Source organism: Varroa destructor, unplaced genomic scaffold (genome assembly GCF_002443255.2).
Source record: "Varroa destructor unplaced genomic scaffold, Vdes_3.0 BEIS01000001.1, whole genome shotgun sequence".
NCBI classification, from domain to species: domain Eukaryota; kingdom Metazoa; phylum Arthropoda; class Arachnida; order Mesostigmata; family Varroidae; genus Varroa; species Varroa destructor.
The window spans coordinates 27,567,452-27,592,237 of NW_019211454.1; the positions used below are offsets into that span (position 1 = coordinate 27,567,452).

General features: G+C 42.3%; 1 long non-coding RNA gene across 3 annotated transcripts; it reads right to left on the reverse strand.

Annotated features, from left to right (window-relative positions):
• Nucleotides 1–1,732: 1,732 nt before the first annotated feature.
• On the reverse strand, nt 1,733–21,458 carry LOC111251531 (uncharacterized). Of its 3 annotated transcripts, none has more exons than XR_015330651.1 (4): nt 21,318–21,458; nt 13,624–13,824; nt 2,558–2,685; nt 1,733–1,912 (listed from the first exon to the last, which is right to left on the reverse strand). It is a non-coding gene; the product is annotated as an uncharacterized LOC111251531 (long non-coding RNA). The 3 variants fall into 3 exon arrangements; XR_015330650.1 differs by lacking the exon at nt 21,318–21,458 and adding an exon at nt 14,005–14,117; XR_002673831.2 differs by lacking the exons at nt 13,624–13,824; nt 21,318–21,458 and adding an exon at nt 7,735–7,870.
• Nucleotides 21,459–24,786: the final 3,328 nt, after the last annotated feature.

The window sequence follows — 24,786 nt, forward strand, 5'->3', positions numbered from 1 at the left end:
AAGGAACTACATCAGACACATCGAAACGGCTGTAGGACGCTTACGGTACAACGGAGTAATCGAGCATGTGCTTCAAGCAGTCACGGAATGACTGAAGCCTTTAGTGACGGAAAGACACAGCTAGCTCCAAAAGCTCCTTTCTCGGGTACGTATACGCAATAGCCTCTAAATCATCCCATTTTTTTGAAGATATGCAGCAGACAAAGTTTTCCAATTGAACTAGCTGCCGTTGCAGAATTGTAAACTCCGTACGTATTATTAAAAGTAGATGGCAAAAGAAACTGCTTTTAAAAGTAATACCTTTAGGGTAGATTAATGTATGTGTTTTTTTGGTTAAGGTGTTTATTCTATTGCTCTGTTAGTATGATATAATAGCCTTTTGTCACACATACCCAGGGGATATCATAGACCAGCTGGTTATTGTATTTCATGTTTAAGTCAATATCAAGTTGTCTAAGATCAGTCCTCCAGCGGTTGTTTAACGATTGTGTGTCAATGCACTTAATGTAATTAGTCTAGTAGCAGCTTAAGACAACGACAGTTTCAGAAAACAAATGCCTCGACAGTCAGAGTAAATGTGCCGCCTAGAGCTAAAACTGTCCAACACGCAATAGGTGGCTTCTCTAAAGATTGATGAATTGTTAGCACCTGAACACAGGTACGGGTCCTACAAACATGAGGCTAAACGTTGCCTCTATCTCGGGGGTGAACGCTGGAAGTCGCAATGCCACACGAAAAGAAGTTCTGAATCACTGAAAAACGCTCGCATGGCGCTGAGAGTTAGTTTTTATAAAGGACTGCGAAATTCAAAGACTGCTTTTATTTTTCCATAGTATACTGTAATAGATCGCTCTAGTTTTAATATTTCGGCCGACGTTTATAAACTTTGTCGCTTTTTGCTAATAATTCTAACAGAGTTTGCCTTCCGATTTTTAAAACTTCCGTCGTTCCAAACTTTTTGTACCGTCGAAGCTCAAAAAGACCTATTTCTTCATCAACTCGTCAAGGTTTTCGTTCTATTAAGTAGTTAAATAGCTACTTGTAGCAACGAATACCTTGAAATATAAGTGTGTCTGCCGTAGTGATTAACAACATTGTCTTACATATAATATAAGGAGCGAATATTATATCAAGCAGCATATATATATATATGAAGACCATAGGTCTACAGTCGAGGCAGCACCCCTTTCAACCAACCTTTTTCCAAAGTGAAAACAGCATGCTCCATTCGTACAATGTGCAGAATGTGTCGTTGGCGGAACGTAGCGCAGCGATTCCTGGTCTTCTTCAACCAATTTAAAACCCTATTTTGCCATCGTGTAACCTCCACTGCAAGCCTATGTCTACTGCGCCTTGTATATTTATTTTTGTGAGTGAGCACGTCACTGGAACACGCGTTTCTTGAGCTATAGCCATATTTAGTCCTACCATTGAGTTATACCACGGGTATTGCGACATTCTTTTCTCCTTATAGATACAATATCTTACGCCCGCCTCAAGTGCTCATGAGCAGAACTCAGCAACCTAACATCCTAGTCTTTACGAAACTTTAGCTGCACCTTACGTGAAAACAAAGCACGAAAAAGGAGTCTGCTTTCGTGGTAGGCTGCTGTTACTTTTGTTATCGCTAAAGGTTTGTTCCCTTACTAAACAAGTGCTTACTGCGAACAGGCCAACGACGCAAGTTCAACGCCAGTTTCGGCATGCCGAAGGCCTGGATGGTTTAGCAACTCGTCGGTCATTGTTGTCGTTTATGCGACACCACTCGTCTGCTAGCACGATCTCGTTTACTCACCGCCTCTCCGCCATCGTGTTTTCACGTTTGCATTAAGCTGTCACGCTGCCACCATTCCCTGTTCTCAGTGTTTCCCTTGTGGTAATTTACCACGCCTCGCTGCGCTTTGTGACTTTTCTGCGTCGAAATGAGATACAATAAGAAGAAGCTGGTTTGTGTATAATATTTATCCTCAAAGATTACCGTTTTCGTTTAAATTTATAATAGTGACTCAATTACATAGTAAATTGGTGGAAACGTCGGAAAAAGCAGTCTTTTGACTAAGACTATAGACTCTAGTCACAGTTGAGCTTGCGCATAATTCTAATGTCACCTGAGGGTACTTAATTTTTAAATTTTTCTTTCTAAATAAGCTTGATCATAAAAATAACACTAGACGATTGTCTATTTATGGGACGATCTGCTGGGACTCATAAATTTACCCATGCTATACTATCAATTGACGACGATGGTCGTTCAAGGAGACATACAACATGCGTGATAAAGTAAAAAGTTGATGTGACAAATGCTGAAATAGATAGGATGTAATATATATATAATTAATTAAACTACTACACATTGTAGGCATTTATTTTTGCCTCATATATAGATATTTAATATAATTAGTCTATGAAAATACTATGACTGTTAAATTTATCTGCATCAAGATTTTCCACAGGGAAATTTCGTCTCCTAAACGATCTCTTATACAGTAAGGTATGTGAGGCTTGTCAATTACCATCTTTTTCTCTATTTCAGCAGGAAAAACGGTGTTGTACTGACCATCATTTAAGTCGCCTTTTGGCGCGAAATCCTTTGTCAAAGCCCGTAGACCTTAAAAAAATTGCACGAAACTGATTCCTCTTGCTGATGAGATGCAGTGATAGTTGCGGTGGCTCTTACGCTTGTTTCTAGTTTCAAAAAAGAAAAGTTGTAATAGTAAGGACAAAAGGACGTGTTCACGTAAACTAACTTGGCAAAATTGGACAGATTTGTATCACACAAGGCAGCCTTTTACCTAAAATACCTAAAACTTTTACATAATAAGAGGCTAACTTAGCAGCCATAGCAAATATATATAGGGCCCATAGTTGTCTGAGTAGTACCACAGACATTGCTCTTTTTATTGTTTCATGATACACTGAGCTTAATATAAGGATATACGTGCATATGTAAGACACTGAGCTTTCACTCTGTTATGCTTCTTCCAGTTTTATATCGTTAGTCTCTGTTTTTGAAATCTACAACATTATTGTTATATATCGATCAAGAATAAAATAAACTATTTTACGCGAAAAACTTAAATTATGTTCATTTGGCAACGTTTTTGACAGAAAAGAAAGATATATATATATACATATATATATATATATATATTATTCCTAGTATTTTTGCTCGTATCCTTACATTTTTAACCTAATATTTCCTGAATGTATCTCGTCTACACGAGATCCTAAAAATTATTGTTTTTTTTTTTAAATTGAGAGCTTGCAACCCTAACGCGATTGTATCGACCTCATTCAAGTTATTGAACAAACTGAAGAATTTAACCGGCTTGTTGTTTCTTTATCAGCCACTGGCTGCGAGCTAAAAAAAAAACTGGGTTTTTCAATGGCAAAGTTATTTTGGGTCAGCGAACAGTGTACTATAATACTATATTATGAAACGTACAAAACGTAAAGCGCCACCATCTGACCATTCTTCACTCAGGTTAATGTACCGACCTTTACAAAGAGGATCTTATTTTACGTCAGAAATCCTATTACCGAGCGAGCTAGCGAGACTCTGTATAACCTCACCGTGTCGTCAGCAAATGTAACAAAAATCTAAGAAAATTAAGTTTCTCATGATGGGTAATGGCACGGGCTAAACGAACCATCTGAGTTCAGCTGATCGGATCATAGCGTATTTACGCGTCGCAGACGTGAACGGTTATGCCGGCTGAACTGCATATAAAATTGATACGGCACGGATTCCAGAGTAGATTCAGAGCGAACCATGAAAATTATTTATGTTTGCAATAAAAATGGGCACATCAAGAATACCATACTTCAAAAAGGGCAATAATTTGTGTATAAATAAACATATTTGTACCTAAATATTTCACAATTTCCGTGAATTCCAATACAACGAAAAGGCTAAACCCAGCTTTTATTGCGTACTTGTCTCGATCGCCTGCACAGATAGAGAGACACCGACAGAATTTCTTACCTACCCATTTAAGGGTAGGTACGATTTAAGCTAATAGAATTTTGTCAAATTCTCAACTGATTGGAACTGGCCGGCTCAAATAGCTGTGAGATATCGCGAGTGCAGTAACAGGCGTTACTGGTTCAGTTAGAGCTCTATTCAAGTGTTGTGTTGGAACGCAGATGTCTTACATAAGTCTTCCATCAAAGATTACAGCAGTTGTACCCAACTGTTTTGCAAGGCCATAGTGTGTCCAACGTATTTAACTTGCTTTCGCCATAATACATGTCCTATTTCTCCGGAGCAGTTGTTAACCGCTTGCTCCGTACTCGTGGAGCAGGTGCTAATCAAGTATTGCAGGAAATTTAAATTTTCATTAACACGGCATTCATTGTGTTTTGCCCGTCCCTGGCCCTTTTCATAAAAATTGGAAACTCTTGTAGACATAGCCAAAGCAATACAAAGTCATAATAAACTTCAGGAACGATCCAGCCAACACGTCTTTCTGCGGTCGTGCCATCTCCATCCCAACGGTATTATCATTCCATTTTTCGTATGATTCAATTTACAGGCTTACCCCAGCCTAATGCATGATATGAATACTATGTCTACCCCCCAGAAACAGGAACACTACGTTGCACAACATTTCCCGTGGGGGTTTCCACCCGTTTCTTCTCTATATGCTCGCCCGTTTACTCGCCGCACCGCATACCAAGCTCGTACTATTATACTAGGCCGACCGACACATTTTTTACATGTTACCAATTAACAGCAGCGGCGGCGGGGGCGCGAAGAGAGTACGAGAAGGCGGGTAAGAAACAGAAAGCGGTGATGATGGTGTAGGAGCAGCATCAATAATACTCTCGACAATGTGATCGTCATCTCTGTGCAGCTGCATTAGAATGAGAACATATGCCCCCGAACATGATGATCTGCGTCATTTCCTTTGAATGATTTTTATCACGAAGCAGCGCAAGTTTCAAACAGCCACGTCCCCTTTTGTGTTTGAGCCTCTACTCGATCATCGAATTCGACCCGCTGTATGGCCACTTATTTGCTTACTCAATAGGTGGATCAAAGGTAACTTCGGCGTACTTTTGCTGCGCCAAGTTGCGGTTGTCGTTGCCTAGCAATTATCAGCCCACCGAGACGCTTGTACACCCACAAGCGAGCAAGCAGACATATGCCGCAGATCGACTACGCATGCGCTCATCTAGTCAGTCACTGCCACTTAATAAGTACTATCGATAGTAAAGCGCAGTGAGATATAGCTGCGAATCTTTCTTTTAATAAAAGTACAAAATGTAGCACGTAATAGCAAGTAAACGACTGTGTGGAAGCTAGTGAGAAAGGAAAAGCGTTCGGGCCGAAATCGTAGTATCGCAATAGCCGCAGAGGCGACAGCACCTACTGCTTCGGCTTCTAATTCAGTTATATCGAATTCATCTATTCCACGGAGTTGTTAAGACTAGTCGATACTGCGTCCGCTTAGCCAATCCACTGACCGACCGCCATATTATCAGTTGGGTGAACTCCCAAGCGAGAAGGCAAGAACTCTAGTAGTTCAGCAGCAACATTATGCGCGGATGTGTCTGTATGTGTTGTCCAGCAACGACGGAATACAGCCGAAACGATCTTATTAAAGCGTCTCGAAAGACACCACATCGGCGACTATCTGCTGCCTGGCCTTACCGTTCCTTCGTGATGAAATACGATCTTCTAGGAGCGCCGCCATCATAGCTATGAACCTGCTACAATCGTCTAGTATGTATTCGCCCTGTTTGGCCGACCCTTTGCAATTTTTTCACAGTAACTTCTTTCAGTTCTCCTCGTTTTTGCTCCAGCTTTGCTAGGTTTTCTCAATTCGCCCATATCCTCTGCCTTTGCCATCAGACCCCCTAACACTACATAACAAGTACGGGGCCTCCTTTCGCACCTTTTCCTGTTCCAACTTCCGTGAAAGCTCATGAGCTCGAGACCCACAGAGGTCCAGTGATCGTTTTCTATGCGCTCTCCTCGTTGGCGTCGTCGTGTTGAGCAAGGTCTGCGCTCCCAATACAACCGTCCCTCGATGGCCTTCCTGCATTACTTCGCCGCTCGGTCAGTGTGTTTTTGTAACAGTACACTGTCTTTGGTTGGATGGACGTCGCGGTATATACCTATATCTACCATCCATCGGACAACAGACGATTTGGAAGGACAAGGGGAGAGGTGCCTTTACGCCCGGACCGGTGTGAAGAAGAGTCGACCGTAAGTAGCTTGTAAAATTTGCATTGCGCCACCGCTCAGAACCCAGACATCTCCCTCGACTTCACCGCGCCCCGTTCCTTTCTTCTGTCTCGCCTGCCCTGCTTCGTTTTACCATGTGCGATTCCCCTACATCACCTCTCATTTCGTCTAAGGCGGAATCCCCTTTGAATTCTCCTCCTCTTGTCTTCGGTCTAAAGTTGGAAAAACTACCCTCGGCTCCCAGTTCCCCACCCTGCTCGCACGTACCGCGCATAACAAAGCTTCAGAGACCAGATTCGTTTCTTGGATATGTAGGCGCGTCGCTATGGCTTCCTCTTCCATGAAACACATCGTGGCCCCTTCGTGTTACCCAGCGTTCGTTAGCTGTTACAAATAGCTGACGTTAACTCTGTTTAACTTTATTTATAATCAATATGATTGCTAAGCCTAATCCATTGATTGTAAATGTAGTGCATTTTTGTTAGGCTCACAATATGAGCCAAATTCCAGTTCTACAATGGGAAAGCAGAAATGTCAGATATATTCATTCTCCAGCCGTACGTTCGGTAAATCGTTGCACTAACGATTTAAAAGAAATGTGTGTATTCCTAAGGACGTATTCATTGACACCAATATCTAGTAAATTTCCGTACAAAAAAATAGAGTTGTCTGCTTTATAACTGTATTCGAAGGGGTTCCAATGAGCTTAACGAGCACCGTTTCATTGCTTTTATAATATACATATAACCAATAGTTCTGTAAAATGTGCTAAAAATCAAAAGCATAATCACGCCTTAGTTGACTACGCTAAGTTCGTATACATGTATCAATGCGCGCAGAACAAAGCCCGAGGGCAAATCTAGCTCCTAAATACGGCCATGGCCTGTGATATTTCTCATTGCGAATTTCAAAGTGTCTCCTGCACTCACCTTGAGTGACTTACGCCAAAGAAAAAACCGATGTCTGAATTTTCTTTTATATGTGTAATTGGCAACAGGTTTAATAGCAAGACTGCCCATACCGGTATATTTTGAAATAATGAAACTTAAGGTCCGGCCTTATTATGGCCAGGGTTTTGGGCCTCAACATATATATTATTTCATACAAGATAAAGTGCTCGGTGCACTTTTTCCGAAATGTTGGAACGTCAAGCGTCATCATACTGTGAAGAAACCTTCAAATTGCAGTAATTATCGCGAACGCTTTAGTTTATACTGTAGGAGCAGCGGCAATCAGAGCACATAGTTACCAGTGGCAAACGCAACCTCAAGCGAATGAGCAGTTAACAGCTGAGTAACTAATTTTACGTTGGCATAACAAGTGCCTCATGCGTATTGCCGAGAGGTCAACGATGTACATTGAGAACCGGCCACTAGCGGACTGCATCGGATCCACTTTCTCTTTCCCCTACTGATAATAAAATGATTTTAGGAATCATTAATATCTAGATGGTTTAGTGAGGTGTTGCGTGGCGACCATAGAGCCTTCTCGAGACAGAATACTCATTGGCAAACAGTACATAAATAAGAACGTCCGCTTACCGTTCCCATCCGGTAGGTATGGATGAATAATGTGTGTTTATAACAGACGAGCAGACGGCTTTATCAATCAATCCTGATGCCATACAAACAGCTGTCGAATTGAATCTATATCTGAAACAGCCAATTTTGAACGGCCGTTATCATAATCAAGTCACAAACACAAGACAGAACAGGGCCGGTGTATTTACCCATTTACCTCTTCTTTACTTCTTAGCCCTCAGAGAGGCAGAGGAGAGCCCATATAGAGGCTGTGTACTCACAAGTATTAATGACCTATCGTTTATTGACCAAAAACTAATTAAATGTGCCCATGACCCGGAATTTACTCCATTAGAATTAGTCATAGTAGTAGTAGGTAGTTATAAGCCGCCTTAGTTATAACATAATATACAATTAAACTAAAAAGAGCTATTTTAGTTTATGTCCAGTACTACGGTTTTATGTTTTGGCGCCTCCCTCAAGAGAGTCGCGAATGCTCGAAAAGCTCACAAACATTAACACTTAAGAGAATATACACACAAGATTTTTCTAGCCACGGAAAAGAACATTGTTTAAATGAAACAAAAATCACTATCCGTCAGTGAGTTCAGCAAAGTTGAACAATCATAAATTCTGTCAGACGCGCTTGCCGTTTAGGTTATTTTTAAAAAATGACCAAAACACCGTTACTTCTACTATACTGCACACTGCTGCTGTTATACCAAGCGGCGTTCTCTTTGGCGTTCAGAGCGAGGCCGACACGGCGATATCGTCACAGTTCGGCCTTGAAATCTTCCGAGTTGGCATACCCAGCCAGCAAACGCCGTAAGGCAAACAGACCCGTTTTGCCCTTCTAGCTCTGGCCGTATGCTGTTAGCTATCTACAAGCGATATGCGTCGCGCGTCTGCTAGCGGTTATCGGTCTCGGTTGCCGCCGGTCAGGCGAAGGCTGGGAGAAACAAAGCCGGAAATTATATGATATTCTCGTAATGAACGCGTCGTATTATTGCTAAGCTAATTTGGTTTCCAAGGCACAAACGTCGGAAAATTAGATAGAGACACGTGTGTGCGAACTTTATAGAAAGTCTATAACGAGAGCGTAATGAAATTTGCCAAAAGTTTTCAAACAGCTCAATTTTCCCTAAAAACTGCCTAAAAAAAACGGGTGATTTCGCTAACCCTTTCCGACATCAATTACTGAATTAAAGCCATCGAATTGAGTACACTTCACAAGCAGCGTACAGACAATGTGTACATAAGCTGTGCCGGACTAACAGGCAGATACATCCTCCACATTTGCACACAAATATTGCAACTCACATATGTATAATCACTGCAGTCATGCTCGAGTGGCCTGTTACGCGGAACAGAATAGCCAGTCTATGCAAAGGAACGTTAACCGTTTTCTACCTTCAGAGGTTAATGGTTTTACCGGCGGTCACAATGAGTATTTCAACCGTTCATTAGTCGCTTTACATGGCATTTTATATGAGTAACATTCCAAATAGCGCCACTCAATAGACTAAGCAGTCTCTACATTCTACAGGTTGCCAATAGGTTCCATATAATTATCGGTCGACACGAAAGGACTGGAAATTGGTGCTTCGGTATTGATACTTAAAATCGCACTGGGTCTTCATCTGAAAATAGGAACGCCTATAAATCAATTCTGAGCTGTTTTTTTCTTAAAGTGGGTTCGTGAAAACCCATTTGCTTGCTTACACGCGGTACAGTGTGCTAGATATTCCATAGCATAAATCATTCCTTAATAATTCGAGAGGCTTCAATTACGACCTATGACACAAAATAGGATGTTACGTAAATGACACCCATATTATGCAGTCAAGCCCTGCGTGGTACAGATAGACCTTATAATAAGCTTCCTCGCTGACTGCAGATATTTAGAGCTTCGATGTAGCCTGATTAATTTTTCCGCAGCCTGACTGCGTTCGCGGCCCCACGTATCGGTGTCAACTAAATATGCTCGATACGTTCGGTGTATAGTTCGGGAAACGCATACTGCATTACTGATTTATCTAGAATGGGGTAAACTGTTTAAGTTTAATACGGTTCCTTGATGCTTGTAGCAAAAGGCATTCCGATCTGTAGCTTAGTGTGGTCGAATTTAGTTGTTGGGGGCAGGTAATTTTGAAGGGACACTGTCCGAAACGAAGCTAATAGGATTCTACAATGAGCAGTCAATAAAATAGCCGAAAATACATCACCTTCAAGAGGACCGATACGAATCGGTCGCCGAAAGTCGTTGGCATACACCAGTCTTTTTTTCCGCTTGACCTGGGATCGAAGACGCTGTACTCCTGTTTAAGGAAGGCGCTTTTATCGAGTGGCATTGTGTAATAATAAATTTGATTTTTCACCAAAACGCATTAAAGGACGCGTTGTCCAGTCTCCGTTGCATCCTTCTTCGATATATCGAAGATCTTGAAGAAGACAGACCTTGCAGTTTAGTTACGCGGAGGAGCTTTGTCCGTTCATATTGCTACTAAATATGGAGTGTTGCCTTTTTTCATTGTTAATTAATTCTCAGACCTTCGAACAAAAAATCGATTTGATAATGCGGGATGATATTGAAGTTCCAGCGGATAAGAGCTTGCTCAATTACGTAATAAATACTTTTTCACGCAATAAGTCGTCTTGTGCTCAACCTGCCCACAGCACCGAAACTGTTTTTGGCAGCATAAGCAACGACGAGTGTTTTTGACAAGTTGTGTGACCGCATTGTCGGAGCTTTTCGTGAGCCCTCCCATCAGCGATAAACGCAAACTAGTGAATAATGGAGACGCAAAAAACAGTCTTTTTCCATGTCCATTTGTTGTGAACTCATTGCAACGGTAACCGCGATGATCAACAATAGAGCATAACTACGTGCAGCACGAATAATAAATAAACAATAAATATATTCGCTTGTATAAGAAGCGTCAAACCGCACGAAAAATAAGCGAGCGTTGAGGTTGTGAATGTTTTTGAAGTCACAGTATAATTTCAACAGTGGTTTGTTACTCCAGAGCACGAGCCGGGTTATGACTAACGAAAATTGTATTTTATACAAGTCTTTTTCCTTAAATCACAATTTTCTGCATCGGTTTCTTTCGCGACACGCACACCTTGACCATCCCTAGAAAGTCTGCAGCCGGCAATTTCCACAATGAAGCAAGACATCTATCCTTACGAAACACACGCCTGTTATATATACTTATAGTCTCCCTATCTCTAGATATCTTATTATCAACGTCAGAAAAAGGCCTATAATTATTTATAGGTTGAACTTACCCCGCCAACTAAAGCCTTCTTTGGCATTGCCATTTCAAATTACAGTGACATTTGTCTGTAGTGCTTATAGGAACCCCTTCATGTCACACGTATAGCAAACATAGTATTTTATGCAATAGTACACGAAAATAGTTCTACTATTAGAATGTCTGTAAATCGTACATTTCATCTCAAGTAGACTTCGCAGGAGGTAATGCTTCGATACCCTGTTTTGCCCCGCTTCAAATATCCGTGGAGTTTTACTTTCGAATATATATATATATAATCGATGACACGACACATACTAAACAACACGAGTTATTAAATCAAGAAAAAAGCTACAACAGATGATAGGACGATTTTTCGGAGGTGATTAAAGCCGCAAGTTAGCTTGCGTAAGTGGAATGTTCACATCCCAACACCAATGCAAACTACATTGCGTGAAGATTTTGCTACTATGAATTTGTATGCAAGTCATACATCTGCTGAAGTGCGATCTTCGTGAAACGAAGACAACATAAGTCCGCTGAAGGTGCCTGAGGATACGATATGCACTTGCATGCGAGAACGTGTCTTTTTCTAGAGTGAGAAACCCGTACGCGAATTAGAAATCCGGTGACGTGTGAAGACGTGACTGATGCTGATACAAAATATGTAGACTTCCGAAGCAGACGAGAGAAAATATTACCATTACGCCAACATTTACGGGAGGGACGTCGCGCTTGTGCACTATTGGATCAGTGAGCTCTGGCACGGTTCCTTTTCAGCGCTTACTAAAGCTAAAAATGTGTAAATCTGAGAATAAAGATCTTTATTTTGTGCGAGAGACGTTTAGGCGTTCAACCCAGTAGTAACTCAGTTCTCTCTCCCCCCTCTCCCTCTACCTACATATATATATATGTAGGTATGTATGTAGGTAGAGAGAGATAGGTAGCTCGTTAAAGACATACTGTTTCTCCAACCGCGAATAAAGCGTACCGACCGATTTCGGATTATCGCAGAATCAGTATGGAATAACACTTACTATATTTACTCGATTTTATTTGTTGAGCAATAAGCAGACTAAAATACTGCATGGATCTTCTAATACTATAACACTGTTTCATAATATGCTACCATATAATAATAAGATAATCACAATGAACATTTAACTTCTTATTATCTTCGCATTAAATCCGATATCGGTGAGATTGATTTAAGATACGTGCCTAAATAAATGGTATGAAAGTGCATGACTGCATGTTTGTGTCCGTCGGTCGAGCCGTCTCTATATTATGTACAAATCTGTGACGCACTGCTCGAAGGCGCAGGGGGAATATAGATAGGGGAGTATTGTAGTGATGATGAGCTTGCCGAACCATCCATGCAAGGTCATCTGTGAGGCAGTCCGCACAAAAAAACACATACTATTGCCGCGCAAACGCTTCGAGGCGTAATGGTCGAAAGAACAACCTCAGGATAGCTATCGTGGCGCGCCACCTACCGGTGATTGTCGCATAGATCAGCTGTACATCTTTGGGTGTTCTTTGACAATAACCAGATTCGAGAGCAACCTCAACTCTCCGCGTCTTCGACAGCTGCAGATGGCAACACGGCGTAGCGTCCGGGCGAAGCGAGAACGAGCGAAGTGGGAGGATGAGGAAAAACGAGCAGCTAGGGAAGAGCAACAGCAGCAGCTGCAGCAGCAACAACATCGGGAAAACTACGGTAAAGCCAAGCTTAGCCTCTGTGCTGCTGCTGCTGCTGCTAGAAAAGGCTTGCCATTGCAAGCTGAAGCCCAGAGCTCTACATCGGGGCTGAAGGGGCCAATTTTTGTTTGCGATATTTATTGCTAGGCAACCCACCAGCAAAAGTCCGCATCAGGCGGCGTGTTCCTTAGACCCTCGCCTCCCGGTTCGTTTGTTGGTTCCATGTCTATGTTACACAGAGCATAGGGAGGAAAAAAACGACTGCGGAGTAGGTCCCCACAACATAGGCTGACCGACACTGGTAATCGCTCTGTTTGCCGCAGCCAAACAGCGAGCGCCTGTCGTGTCAATCGGTTCAGGCCCAGAGCCTACAGCGCCCTCATAACGGCCGCATCACATAGTGACGAAGTATAGAAGGTTCTATGAGCTCGGCAAGCGGAAAAGTGCGGAAAAAGGCCGATGGTGGTAGCAGCATGACAAACCAGCTACTGCCATTCTACTGCCCTTACGGATGCTACCTTGAGAAAACTAGCTAAGGCAAAAAACTGATCTCAAATCAGCACGCCGGAACACCAAATTTCCTCATGACATTACGATTTCAGGACGAGCTTGACTTGTTGCAGCTCTTCTGAAGCTTAACTGATCGGCCTTAGTTCGGACGACACGTTTGTGGTCACATGCAAGCAGAAGCACTGAATCATAGTTTTGCCCAATGTTCATACTGTGCGAGGTTGCAATTTAAACTTATTTAAATCGAGTCTTCATTGCGACTTAAGACTTGAAAGATCATGCGTTTAATGTCAAGTTCCTCGTCAGTCGAATAAGTTCCTGACTTCAGAGTGAAATCCAACAAGACGAATAATCGGTTAGTTGATGTTTTGTAGAATTCATAATTTTTCCCTATATTATTTCTAGGAAGCTTAAATTAGCTAGCTTACCGTTCGTATTTTACCTTTGTGAATTCAACTCTTAGATATTTGATGCTCCACCCTGTGTCGTCGATTCTGGTTCGTCGAATCATTGAAACAGCTATCGAGTCCCTGTACGAGGTTCTGTTACCACCTTTTTCTTTAATCCGGTTGATGCACTTGAAATATCATAAACCATTGAGTCGGCTCTGGCGCAACGCCACGATAAATGAGAGACGAGACAACTGAAATATTGAATACGTGCGTTGAGAAGGCTACACATTCATGGAGAGCTTAAGGCGCTGGAAATGGATTCGGGGTAATCATAAATTTGCTACAACAACAGCCTGATCTGCTCCCAAAAGTGCAATTCTTTCTGCAGCATCTAACGAAAGTACACGAACGAAACTGCCAGCGCAACTTACGAATTGGTCTTCTTTTCCTTTCTCGATGAAATAAACACATTTACTCTCATACAAGCTGACTATATGCGAACGGGGAGGCATCGTAGAATAAGAGTCATTGCACTATGCTTACGACAACGCTGCCTTAGAAACATATGTACACAAATTATATAGGCGTACATTTAACAAATGGATCTAAACGGGAAACAACCATGACCTACGCTAAAAATAGAAATTTTAATACTTTGAAGATGAAAGACGTTGAAGTAAGAGCGGCGAACTATTAGTGTCTAAAGCAAACGACGAAAGTAAGGCCGACGTGAATCATAGTACAAAACGCACATCATTGTTCTCTGCTGAAAATATGCTAAAATATGTGAGCGTGTCAACAAATTCTTCTACCGAGTGAAGACAAAGAAAGCCACGCAATGGCTGATCAGCGGGGCTTGAGGAAGGAAAGTGCGTGGCAAAGACAAACTCATCAAATGGTCCATGAAAAAAGCATGAAATCTCTGCGAGAATTAGCAACCAGCGCGATAGTTGACGAATTCTGCTCATCTCAAACAAACTTCCCACTGCATATATACAGCCTCTGTACTCATCAACTCGAAGAAGCTTGCATAGCATGAATTCATAAGGGAACTGATGGTGGTATGTTCTGTCGCCCGCTTTTTTCCCCGCTGGGTCCGATGGAATCGCCTATGTCCCAATGGGTCGTAGCTGCGAGCGAGTTATTCATAACACCCTTCCGCTCCGTATGAATAGCAATTGGCCTAATCACGAAGTCGCATGCAATGTCAAGTTCCCGCATGCTTCCGTTACAACTGCTGCTATCACAGCCGCAATCTAGCTTAGCGCGAAGGTTTGTCGCATTACGATCTGAGCAGGCTGATAAACCTAGTCAAAGTAGCAGGAGTTGATGATGAATGGAGCAAACAATGATTTTGCTGACTCATATCGACGACAGCCAGCGCAATCAGGGGAAAGTGCTGGGAACCGCGAAGAAAGAAGTTGACGTTTAAGGATTGCTGTTGCATGTCGTTATTCGATTCTCTGAGAAATAGCTTTGTCTCTTAAAACCGTCTAAGTAAGCAGCCAATTCAGCTATGCGGGTGGCAACAACTGACACATGAGAAACGGCTTCAAAAGAGCAGACTTCGTTTTTGTCTGCTGCGCAACTTCGTTTAGCTCTTTGGCTGAATTTGATTCCGTGGCTGTACTTCTGTCGCAACAACAGCAGCAGCTCGAACGAAACGGGTCTGCTTGTGAGCTATAGCAAAAACAAAGAATACACAAACATAACTAATATGTTCTGTCCTTCAGTTTCAGTGATTTTTCTCTTTGTTCTCCATACAGATATTTCACTGTGAGTGAACAGAAGGTATTCTTATGTTTTCCTGTGTGCCTGGAGCCTAACAATGCAAATTTTACCTTTTCTCCTTAGTCCGGAAGTAACATGAGGGCCTTCAGCAGTTTATATTGTAAAGAGCAACCATTTTCCCCACCAAAGTTATCTTCTACGATAGAGAGCAATGTATATAGACGACACAAACAAATGCGTATATTTACTTTCGCTATACCAAAAGCCTCCAAAGCGACACCTGTGTGACGAACATGTTCCTTAGCGACTGCCGACACAGGCTTTCCTGAATATGAATAGCCGACATAAGTGATCTCGACAAAACGAGTAGTTGGTTAATGTTGATTCTATTATAATTACACCCCATATGATACGTTGTTTGGGTTCGGCGTACTTGGGAACGAGTAGGAAGCAAAAAAATGGGTGTTGAAGGTATACTTAGATTAGCGCTATGTCTCTGCAATTGTGTTTTATCCTTTCGAGCTTCAAGCATCTCGGCATGCTGAAAGCTGGGAGCGGCTAGCTGAAACGTGGCCTGCTTAATCGTGTCCGTTTGGGAAGGCGGCGCTGCTACGTTCTCATTAGAAGCTTCATCAGCATACTACGACTACTAGTTTCATGACTAGCTCCACCACTCGGTCGACTTGCCGTTTGCTCACAGCTAACCGTCTTCGGTATACGAGTGCTACTGCGTCCTGCTATCTGCATAGTCCCGCCACATCGCCGCTCCCGGCCCAATCAGCTCCTTCCCCTTCGCCTACAACTTCTCCTTAGTTCGTCTTCGTCCCTTCTCGTCCAGTAGCTAGTGAACGAGCTGAGAAATGGTGGTCGTGTGTATGTATATACATATAAGTTGTGTAAGTGTGCCTCGCTGCCGCCACGTTTATGTCTGAAGTGGCTCTCAAGATCCCACAGCATAATGAAACGAAGCCGAGCAACGTCTGAGAATGAGAGGCAAGGAGCGTGAGCGCGCCGTGGGCGCTCACAGATGAAGACCCAACATTCTCGATTCTACGGCCAACTCGAGTCCAAACTTGTATAGAGGAACGGGACTAAAAAGGGGCAACTGAGCCAAGCAACAGCAGGGAAATCGGACCGGGGAGCAATGGACTCCGGGGTTCGGTGCATCCACCCCACCAGCCATTGTCCGAATGATACACCCCTGATTTATGATGTCCTACCGCAGCCAACACTGCTAAGTCTCTGGCCGACTCTTTTGCCCTCTTGGATGCTTGCTTACTTGCGTGCCTGCTTGGACACTGGCCACCAGAGGATGAACGAACCACTGAGGGAGGCAAGGCAGGGACAGGTTGGGTCAACGAGCCCCTTCTTCAACTAGCTCGGGGTCGGTCAAGCGTATTCTGTACACTCTTACCACTGCATTCGACTGCGCATGGCTCCAATGTTGAACGCGTTCCGCTGCGGAGCTCAAAGACTCGATAGTGAAGATAGAACGGCCAGCTGACCAACGACAACACATAGTTCGATTACACAAGTTGGCGTGGACGACCAGACACGATCTGGAAAAAAATCGCTTCATTTATGTAGATCGTTCGTCCATCGCTAGCGGCTCGTAATGTAACGGTTTCCTTGGCTGGGCTGTCGACGTTCGAATTTTTAGCTTCTTTCAGTATCTGTGCTGTCTGAAGCGGTGCTGTTGTGATGTTTAATGAAATTTTTGTACAGCGTAGAATGTATACTTTCGATTGTTCGTTTACAGGCCAGCAATTGCGAATTACGTCTGCTGTATCAAGTCATGAACTTCGTAGGGGCACCGAACTGCGTTCGGGGTATAGTCTACACACCACTAAGGCTTCCACAATGAGCGAGTTGCCTCTCCATCACTACTGACGTCGATTTTAGTTCCATGCGTGCTCAGTGCTTGCCCTAACGACGACGCCGTACATACACAGAGGGAGAAAACGAACTCCGTCTTGGGAAAAGTGTGGCCGACGAGCACGTAGTTGCCTAGAAAAAGAATGATAATACAAGCATCGCTTGACGCCACTATCCCCAGTCATCACGTCGAGTTTTATAGGTGAGCTCTTATACCTGCTGTACGGATATGCTTTTTTTTTTCTCTAGCTATTATTCTTTATGAGGCAGTTGTCGAAACTGTTGGCATGTTCCCTATTTTAAAGCGGACAGCTCCGTTAGGACTAACAAAAGTTAAATATATAGACAGTGAAGGCGATAAGCCCATCGATGACGCTTCGGAGAAACACCACGATTTGACTTTGGCTCATTATGGCTCATTCACTGTAGAGAAGAAAGGGCAGCGGCAGCGGTAGCAATGAAGCTGAGACCCAAAGGAAAAGCCAGTTTTGCAATAAATTTTCGGTAGAGTCCTCGAAATCCACTTCAACGAGCTCTCATCATAGTTGAGATCATTGTCAAGGCCTCATCCTGCCTCTCAAAATCATCAACCATTTGTTCTCGTCTCCAAAACAGGGAGCAGTATGCAACGAAAAGCATAAAGAGGAGCAGAGAAGGGTATGCGAAAGTGGGCAGTACTGCGATAGAGAATAATAGAGGGTCTTTTAGAGTAAGAGAGGCAAGCAATGTTCGCTACCGCTGCCGCTTTAAATAATTCGACTGTTTCAAATATTTTAAACCCAACTGCTTTGTCATGTAGCTTACTGCCCTCCACAGCCGTGCCCACCATTCTGGCTCAACCCATGACGGCGAAAGTAATCCATACTTAGCAAGGGCATAAAAGGAGCTCCCTTCAAATTCTGTATGCCCACGCTTACCATACACCTCAGCGATTGACGCGTTCGGTTTTAAGCTATGACCGCCTCGGGAATTGAACACGAATGAAACAACAGCGACTGTACATACAAAAGGAGAATGCCGAAGAATACATGAACTGTCAAAATGGGATGAAAAATGAACAAAAGGAAAAACATTCGATGGGCCTGGCAGGTGGACCAACTTCCCGTTTGCCTGTGGCAATTGTCTTCGTTTCATTCGGATAGAACGCGAGAAGTTTAAATAGCGAAAAAAGGCTAATGCAAGGGTCATTATCATTTATCTACACTTTTGTCGAGTACATATACAGGCTGAACAGATAATAGCGATAATGTTGTAGAAAGTAAGATTGTAGTACGAAGCCTTGGGGCAAAAGTTCTGCCATCTAGGTCATAGCTACGTAGTGGCCAATGTGATATCGATTATAGTGCTCATTACATTGCGTGCATCGATAGGCGTGCCCTAGTTCATGGTAATCAGTATAGAATATAAACGCGATTAAACAAAAGTCCTAGTCAGTCTCTTTCGCTAATCATTCGTCATTTAGAATGAAGAAAGGTTGATTGGTGCTGTTTTTTTCCATATTCATGCATGGGTTGCTTGTACACCGCCGTTTCTAGTAAGTCAAATTGCTTTCTTAAATCCTACACAAAGAGCTTTGTTTGATACCGTATGGGAAACTGTGGGTTTTTAACGATGGCACACCGTCCAGTCGAAGCGCGCTTTAAGAACGCGGGCTTAACATGATCTAAACGAAGGCGTTAGCTTGTGGCTACATACTTTTAAATTAGCAAAATACAAAACGCTGTTATGAAGCTACCTTTAGAGCCAGAAGAGCTAGTACTACTTCTAGTAAGAGTTTTGATACTTTATCAATGTTTGTTGTGGCTATAAGTGTTTTTGTAACTGCCCTGCTTAAAAGAAATTTATCGAATGGCACGCTCATATATTGTAGCGAAGTGTCTTATACCACAAGTTAACCCTCAGAACGGACTTTCACAGCTTCCGTCTGTCTAGCGTTCACCCCCCAGTCGCCAACTATCCACAAAGGTGCAAAAATTAGTTATCGATTGCTTCAAGAAAGTAGCTTGTACGGAGTGCAAGCAAGTCAACTGCATAAAGCAGAGCACCGATCTGATTCATTATAATATTGGTACAGGGAAAAGTAAGAGTGTTAAGGCTGTCACCCTGAACCATTCAGTAGTTTAATTAAAGAGCTCCAGTTCGACAATGCCATCGTTCACTGTTACCTGATTTTTCCCAAGTAAGTCTCTTAGGAATTCTAAAAAACCAAATGCGACAGCCATCTGGCCGATTTTGAAAGGGATCCTAGCCCTTGCCATTGTATTAAATATGTGTCAATACAAAGTGGAGAGATTGTTTCTCCCGCGGCCTTGGATAAATCGTATATAATTCCAGAGTGCGAGCAAACGGGAAGCATCATGCTAATATAAAGCGCTCGCTTCCCATGTCAAGTATTTACCAAAGATGACATGAGCCCAGAATTTGCCGTTTAAAAATTAAAGCGCTAAAGCATAGTATAGTCATAGATCTGACACGATCCCTAGAGCGAAAAAGATCATCCAAGGATTCGGGCATTTCACTCTGACCGCGTTCAAAACGCATGTAAATAGCGCACAAAAACTAATGAAAAATATCTTTTGTATATTCGTAACTTATCAAACAGATTACCTTATACTATTAACTTTTCGTACTAGTCCCTTTTTTGTTTTTCCCGCTTATTGAGTCTACAATGATAACGAGTTTGTCTATTTATATCTGGAAGAGGGAAGGCGGTTCGGTAGGATATGGGCGTACCCATATTTAGCTTAGTGCTGGGGACTAGAAATCCGCAGCAATACTTCATGACGGTGCCGGACGTAAAGCCTGAAACACTTGTGTCTACATGATGCTTTTAAAAAAAAAGCTGGATTTGTAGCAAACTGCGCGCTAAAACCCATCGCATTTATAACTGCGTAAGTTGTATGTTTGTCTTGGAAAAAAAACCTTTTAAAAATAAATTATTACTATGCCAAGATGCCTTGACAAAGAAATCAGCAGTACCCTATTGTGACATGAGCCACGAGGAACCTATCGTATCAGATTATTCCGACAAATGACGGAAATATGAAAAATTTGATCGTTATCCTGTAGGCAATGGAACTGTTGAACAAAGAAGTTTAACTATGAGTCATCAAATGCAGAGCTTCACTTTCTTCTTCTTCTTATATCTTCTATAATAAATATAATATCATAGGCCATAAAACGAAGAACCCTATTTTATTGATTGTCATTATTGCCGAATTGTCTTCTAGCATTAAATCGTATTTGGTAAAGATTATTCCAAAAAGTTTTCCATGCGTTTGTCATATTCAACTGTATCGTAAAACTGATCCCGTTAGGGCCGAGAAGCGGGCGTTTCTACTAATCACACAGCAGCTTTACAAGCAGCGGCTGTGTGGCCGCCGCTCAATCCAGACATGTCCATCTATCCGTCATCTGTATGCTCATGGTCCTAATAGGAACTACTTGATGCTAGCTTGATTTCGTTCGATCAGTAAGTTAATGCCCGTCGTTCAGGTGAGTGAGAAGTCGACAGTGGAAGTATTCTATTCGAGTCCGCCAGCCGCGAGTATAATAAACACGACTTTTATAGCGGCAGCTTTAAAGAAAGACGCTTTCATATTGGCTCGATGAGCTAGCTCGTTTTTGCTGTAGAATTGACCTAAGTAAACGGCCTAGCTGTCATCATCCTGACGTTACGCTTATTCTATCAGCGAACATGGATACGTACTCATGTGTGTTGTCGTTTTTATTAGTTTTGCACAGGACTACAAAAGCTACCGAATAAAGCGTATCCGGCCCGTGTGTAACCTGTCGATTTCGTAAAAAAAAAATAAACATATCGCCCTTATTTTGTCCGAAGGCCGGCTCGGTGTAACTCGTATTTTTGAGTTAGGTCGGACGACTGCTTCACATGAAGCAAACTCTTTTTTTTTTTAATCTCTGGAGGATATTTAATTTGACAATTGGACTATTTTCAAAGATCGGACGAAAAAACTACCGTTTCATGGCGCGCATGTCCCAGTCAGACCATCTCAATACTTCGTTTCTCCGGACAAACGACGCTGGAACTTAGATATAGGAATCATGTGCGTTCCCTTATACCACTACCACTACCACTACCACTACAAATGAATATCTACGTACTACCATTACCCACTTGAACGCAACTCCACCCTTTAATGCCTCGGCATTTCGATCTTCGAATAGTTGGTTTCGCGATGAATATACTCCTTAAGCTTAAGCCTGAAGACGGACGCGATAAATGCAAAACAAGCGTTACCATTACCAACTCTACATCGCGACCTGAAAAATTGCATATTAGAAAATTATTTCTGATATTTTTTTATTTTCTTATTTATCGAGGTCAAGGTACTACTATTGCCCTGCACTATAGCTATCATCAAACATTTCAGAATTCGATACAAAGATTATATATAGAATAACTAGTCTATTAGGGCAGCAATATGCAATATTGGCTTGGATGAGTACAATTAAAGTTCTATGGAAAGATAGATGTCACAAGTTGTTTACAATATATAGAGCTGCTATATGGGACAATGCCACCAGCGCATATATCTGATGAAGCATTAGGACTGCTGTGATGATTATCTATCGCCAATGCACAGCGGTTCGTGTGTATATATGTCTAGATTATTTTTTTGATTCAAAATTTTCAATTATAGAAAGCACCACTTCTCTATAGTTTTTTTTAACTGTAGTTTATCAACTAGTTCTGGTACGTGGGAGCTATGATAAGTAAGCAACCGGCCATATCAAGCACCTGTTTCAGGGCGTAAATTTCTCTGAACTAAGCCTATATTTCCATGCACTTACTTTCAGACGGCACTAAACACCTTCACTGATTTTACGATTAATGGAAGTAGAGTTCGGACATGTTCTTTTGCAGTAACACGTTTCTCAAGACAACCTATTACTTGAACTTACGCCATTCATATTAGGCCTACCTATTGGTGCTGGACGTTCTGTTCGTGCATTGGGCCTACATAGACGGATGGATGATTCAATGCTAATGCTTTTGGTATATCCTTCCGGGCCCCCTCATACTGATATGGCAGTGCTCTTACGGGGTCGGCAGCTGTACAACTTTTTTTTTGTGATTTAAATTAGAACCTATATCACTCTAAGGTCCGTAGAGGTGCAGTTAACTGCCACGGATTCTACGACCAGTCGTCTGTTACCCAACTAGACTACTCCTATTAATTAGCCTTCGGAAGTCTCACATACAGTCCGTTGTAATATATTCGAATGTGACTACCTACATTATTTATTCTAGTCACTCGGAGTTAGAATTCTTCATAATAGCGGGCATGGATATACCGTGAAGTGTCGCATAAATTACGTTTATCCTGTTTCTAGAATTCAGAGATACGCGAATCGAAGGCAGCTTTCTATTCTAGTATGTAGACACCTTTATGGTTACAAAAAAAAAAAAACTAATTAAATCAAGTTTTATAGAACTAATATATAAAGCTTCTAATTGCGCGATCTCGCGCAAACATAATCTAACGCCAAATATCTATCTATAACGTACTTGTCTCGTTTATCGTAACTTGTTAATAAATTTGTTCTTAACTCCTAGAAAGAGGCTAGAAATCGATGATTCACAGACAACAGAGTGACAAATATATGCTTAATTCGTGTGAAATAAAGAAGATCTGTTAAAAATGAAACTCTTACGTGACAAGACTGCGCGATTAGAGTGTCTAAGACAGTAATTAATTGAAACAATTGATTACTTTTAAATATAGGCACACATGAGCCGTTAAGTGTATTGTAACTTAAAACATATAAAAGCTTAGTTTTTAAAGGCTTCATGCGGCATTAAACCACATTTACTTCATACGAACTGGAAGGATCAGAATAGCTTAGTTTGCCAGTAAATAAATGCTTCCCTTCAGAGATTTGTTGTTTCGGCCTTCGTTCCAGCTCTGCTGCAGCCGCGCTTTCCTCTTCTCCAACTGAATTCACTTACCTCTGCAACATCGTGTGTTGCTCTCTATTGCATAAATGCTCACACAAGTATCTAACAATCCGACTCAGATATTAAAATTAAAAGAAAAATTATTAAAAAAAAATACCGTATCGCTCTCCCTCAAAGCTAGCCGGATCGCCCGAATGATAGGGAATGTCCTGCGTCTTCTTCCGTCCTCTCTTGAACCCGAAATCGACGAGCACCGACTTTAGATTTACTTCTCCTTCATCTCCTGAGTTCTTGGGCTTCTTCGATCGATGTCAAGCACATCAAAGCAAGCACATCAAAGCCCAGGAGTTTTGCTGTGACGCTTGTTACTTGATTGTGTCGTCTCTAACAGCCTACAGATATCGCTCTGATGTCTATACTACTTCTTTTTTGTTGTTTGTATCTCCATCATTGCTATTTTTATCCTTTTTCTCTCTGTGCTGTAAGAAATCTTAATATAGCATTTAGCAACAGGAAAGTAGGTAGTAGAGACCTAAAGAGTACTCAGTATCTGCGTACGTATATAAAGCAACAGGGGCGGAGTGCTGTCACTACGAGTTTCCCTGTAGTGTTTATTCTTTGCTCGTTCGACGATCTATCTTACGCACGTGCTATTAAGTAAGCAATTCAAGTAACGACGGCCTCGGCAATATTATTCATGAGAAACTTCCACGTGCTCTAATGATCCGGGTCCCTGCCTTCACCAGCCTCGTCTACGGAACCAGCCCTGTCGGTTGGAAAAGCCTTACCGCGTCACTCATGCAAACTTCAGGTCCTTTCGATCACAAGTTTCATACGCACGTTCATAAATAGGCAGCTTGTCTATACGAACCATTTTGTATAGTACAGTGCTGCTACTGTGTAAGCTATTCGTATGTGTATCCTCCACAGACGCTTTGAGCGATAGGTTGGACTACCACCAGATCTGCAGCAGAAACAACTGGTAGTAAACGAATGAGCATGTGCCGTTAGCTTTCTGGTGGTCTGATGAACTAATTGGAGATCATTGCTTCGCTGTAAGAACGAGATACTACTTGCCTGGCAGGGCCGGCAATCTAAGATTGTGCCTTCCACTGCCGCATACCGGCGCGTCTCTGTGCGCATCAGATATAGCCCTTGCGCTACTCCGGAGTTATCGGGCTCGATGATTCCGCACACCTTTGATTCTCTCCAGTGGTACGTAGTGTTTAGGAGTGGACCGATATTGCCTTGTCACGTATTCTTAGCTGTTTTTCTATGCATTTAATCATATCTTTGTTTTTTCTTCATATTGTCAGCTTGGCGACATGCCAACTTTTTCGTTGTACGTACTATACAGAAAAGTCCAGACGGCAAACTTGCTCTTTGTTCTGCTCGACTCATGTAGTTGTCACCTCTGCGACGACGGCTTGAGTTCCTCGCCGACCTGTTCGACCTCTCTACTGACGCGTACTGACTGTACACTTACACAGCGGCCTCAGCACGAAACACGTCTGCTCAGGTTTACTAATCACAGGGTAGTCGGTCTCCTGTAGCCGTCTCTTCCGTTCCCTTTACCCATTTGTTTCCGAAATCCTTTGAAATATTTCGAATAACCTCGACCCTGTGAATAGCAGGAGGGGCAGGTAATTTTTTAGTTGTATTACGGCGGTGACGGGCATCGAGG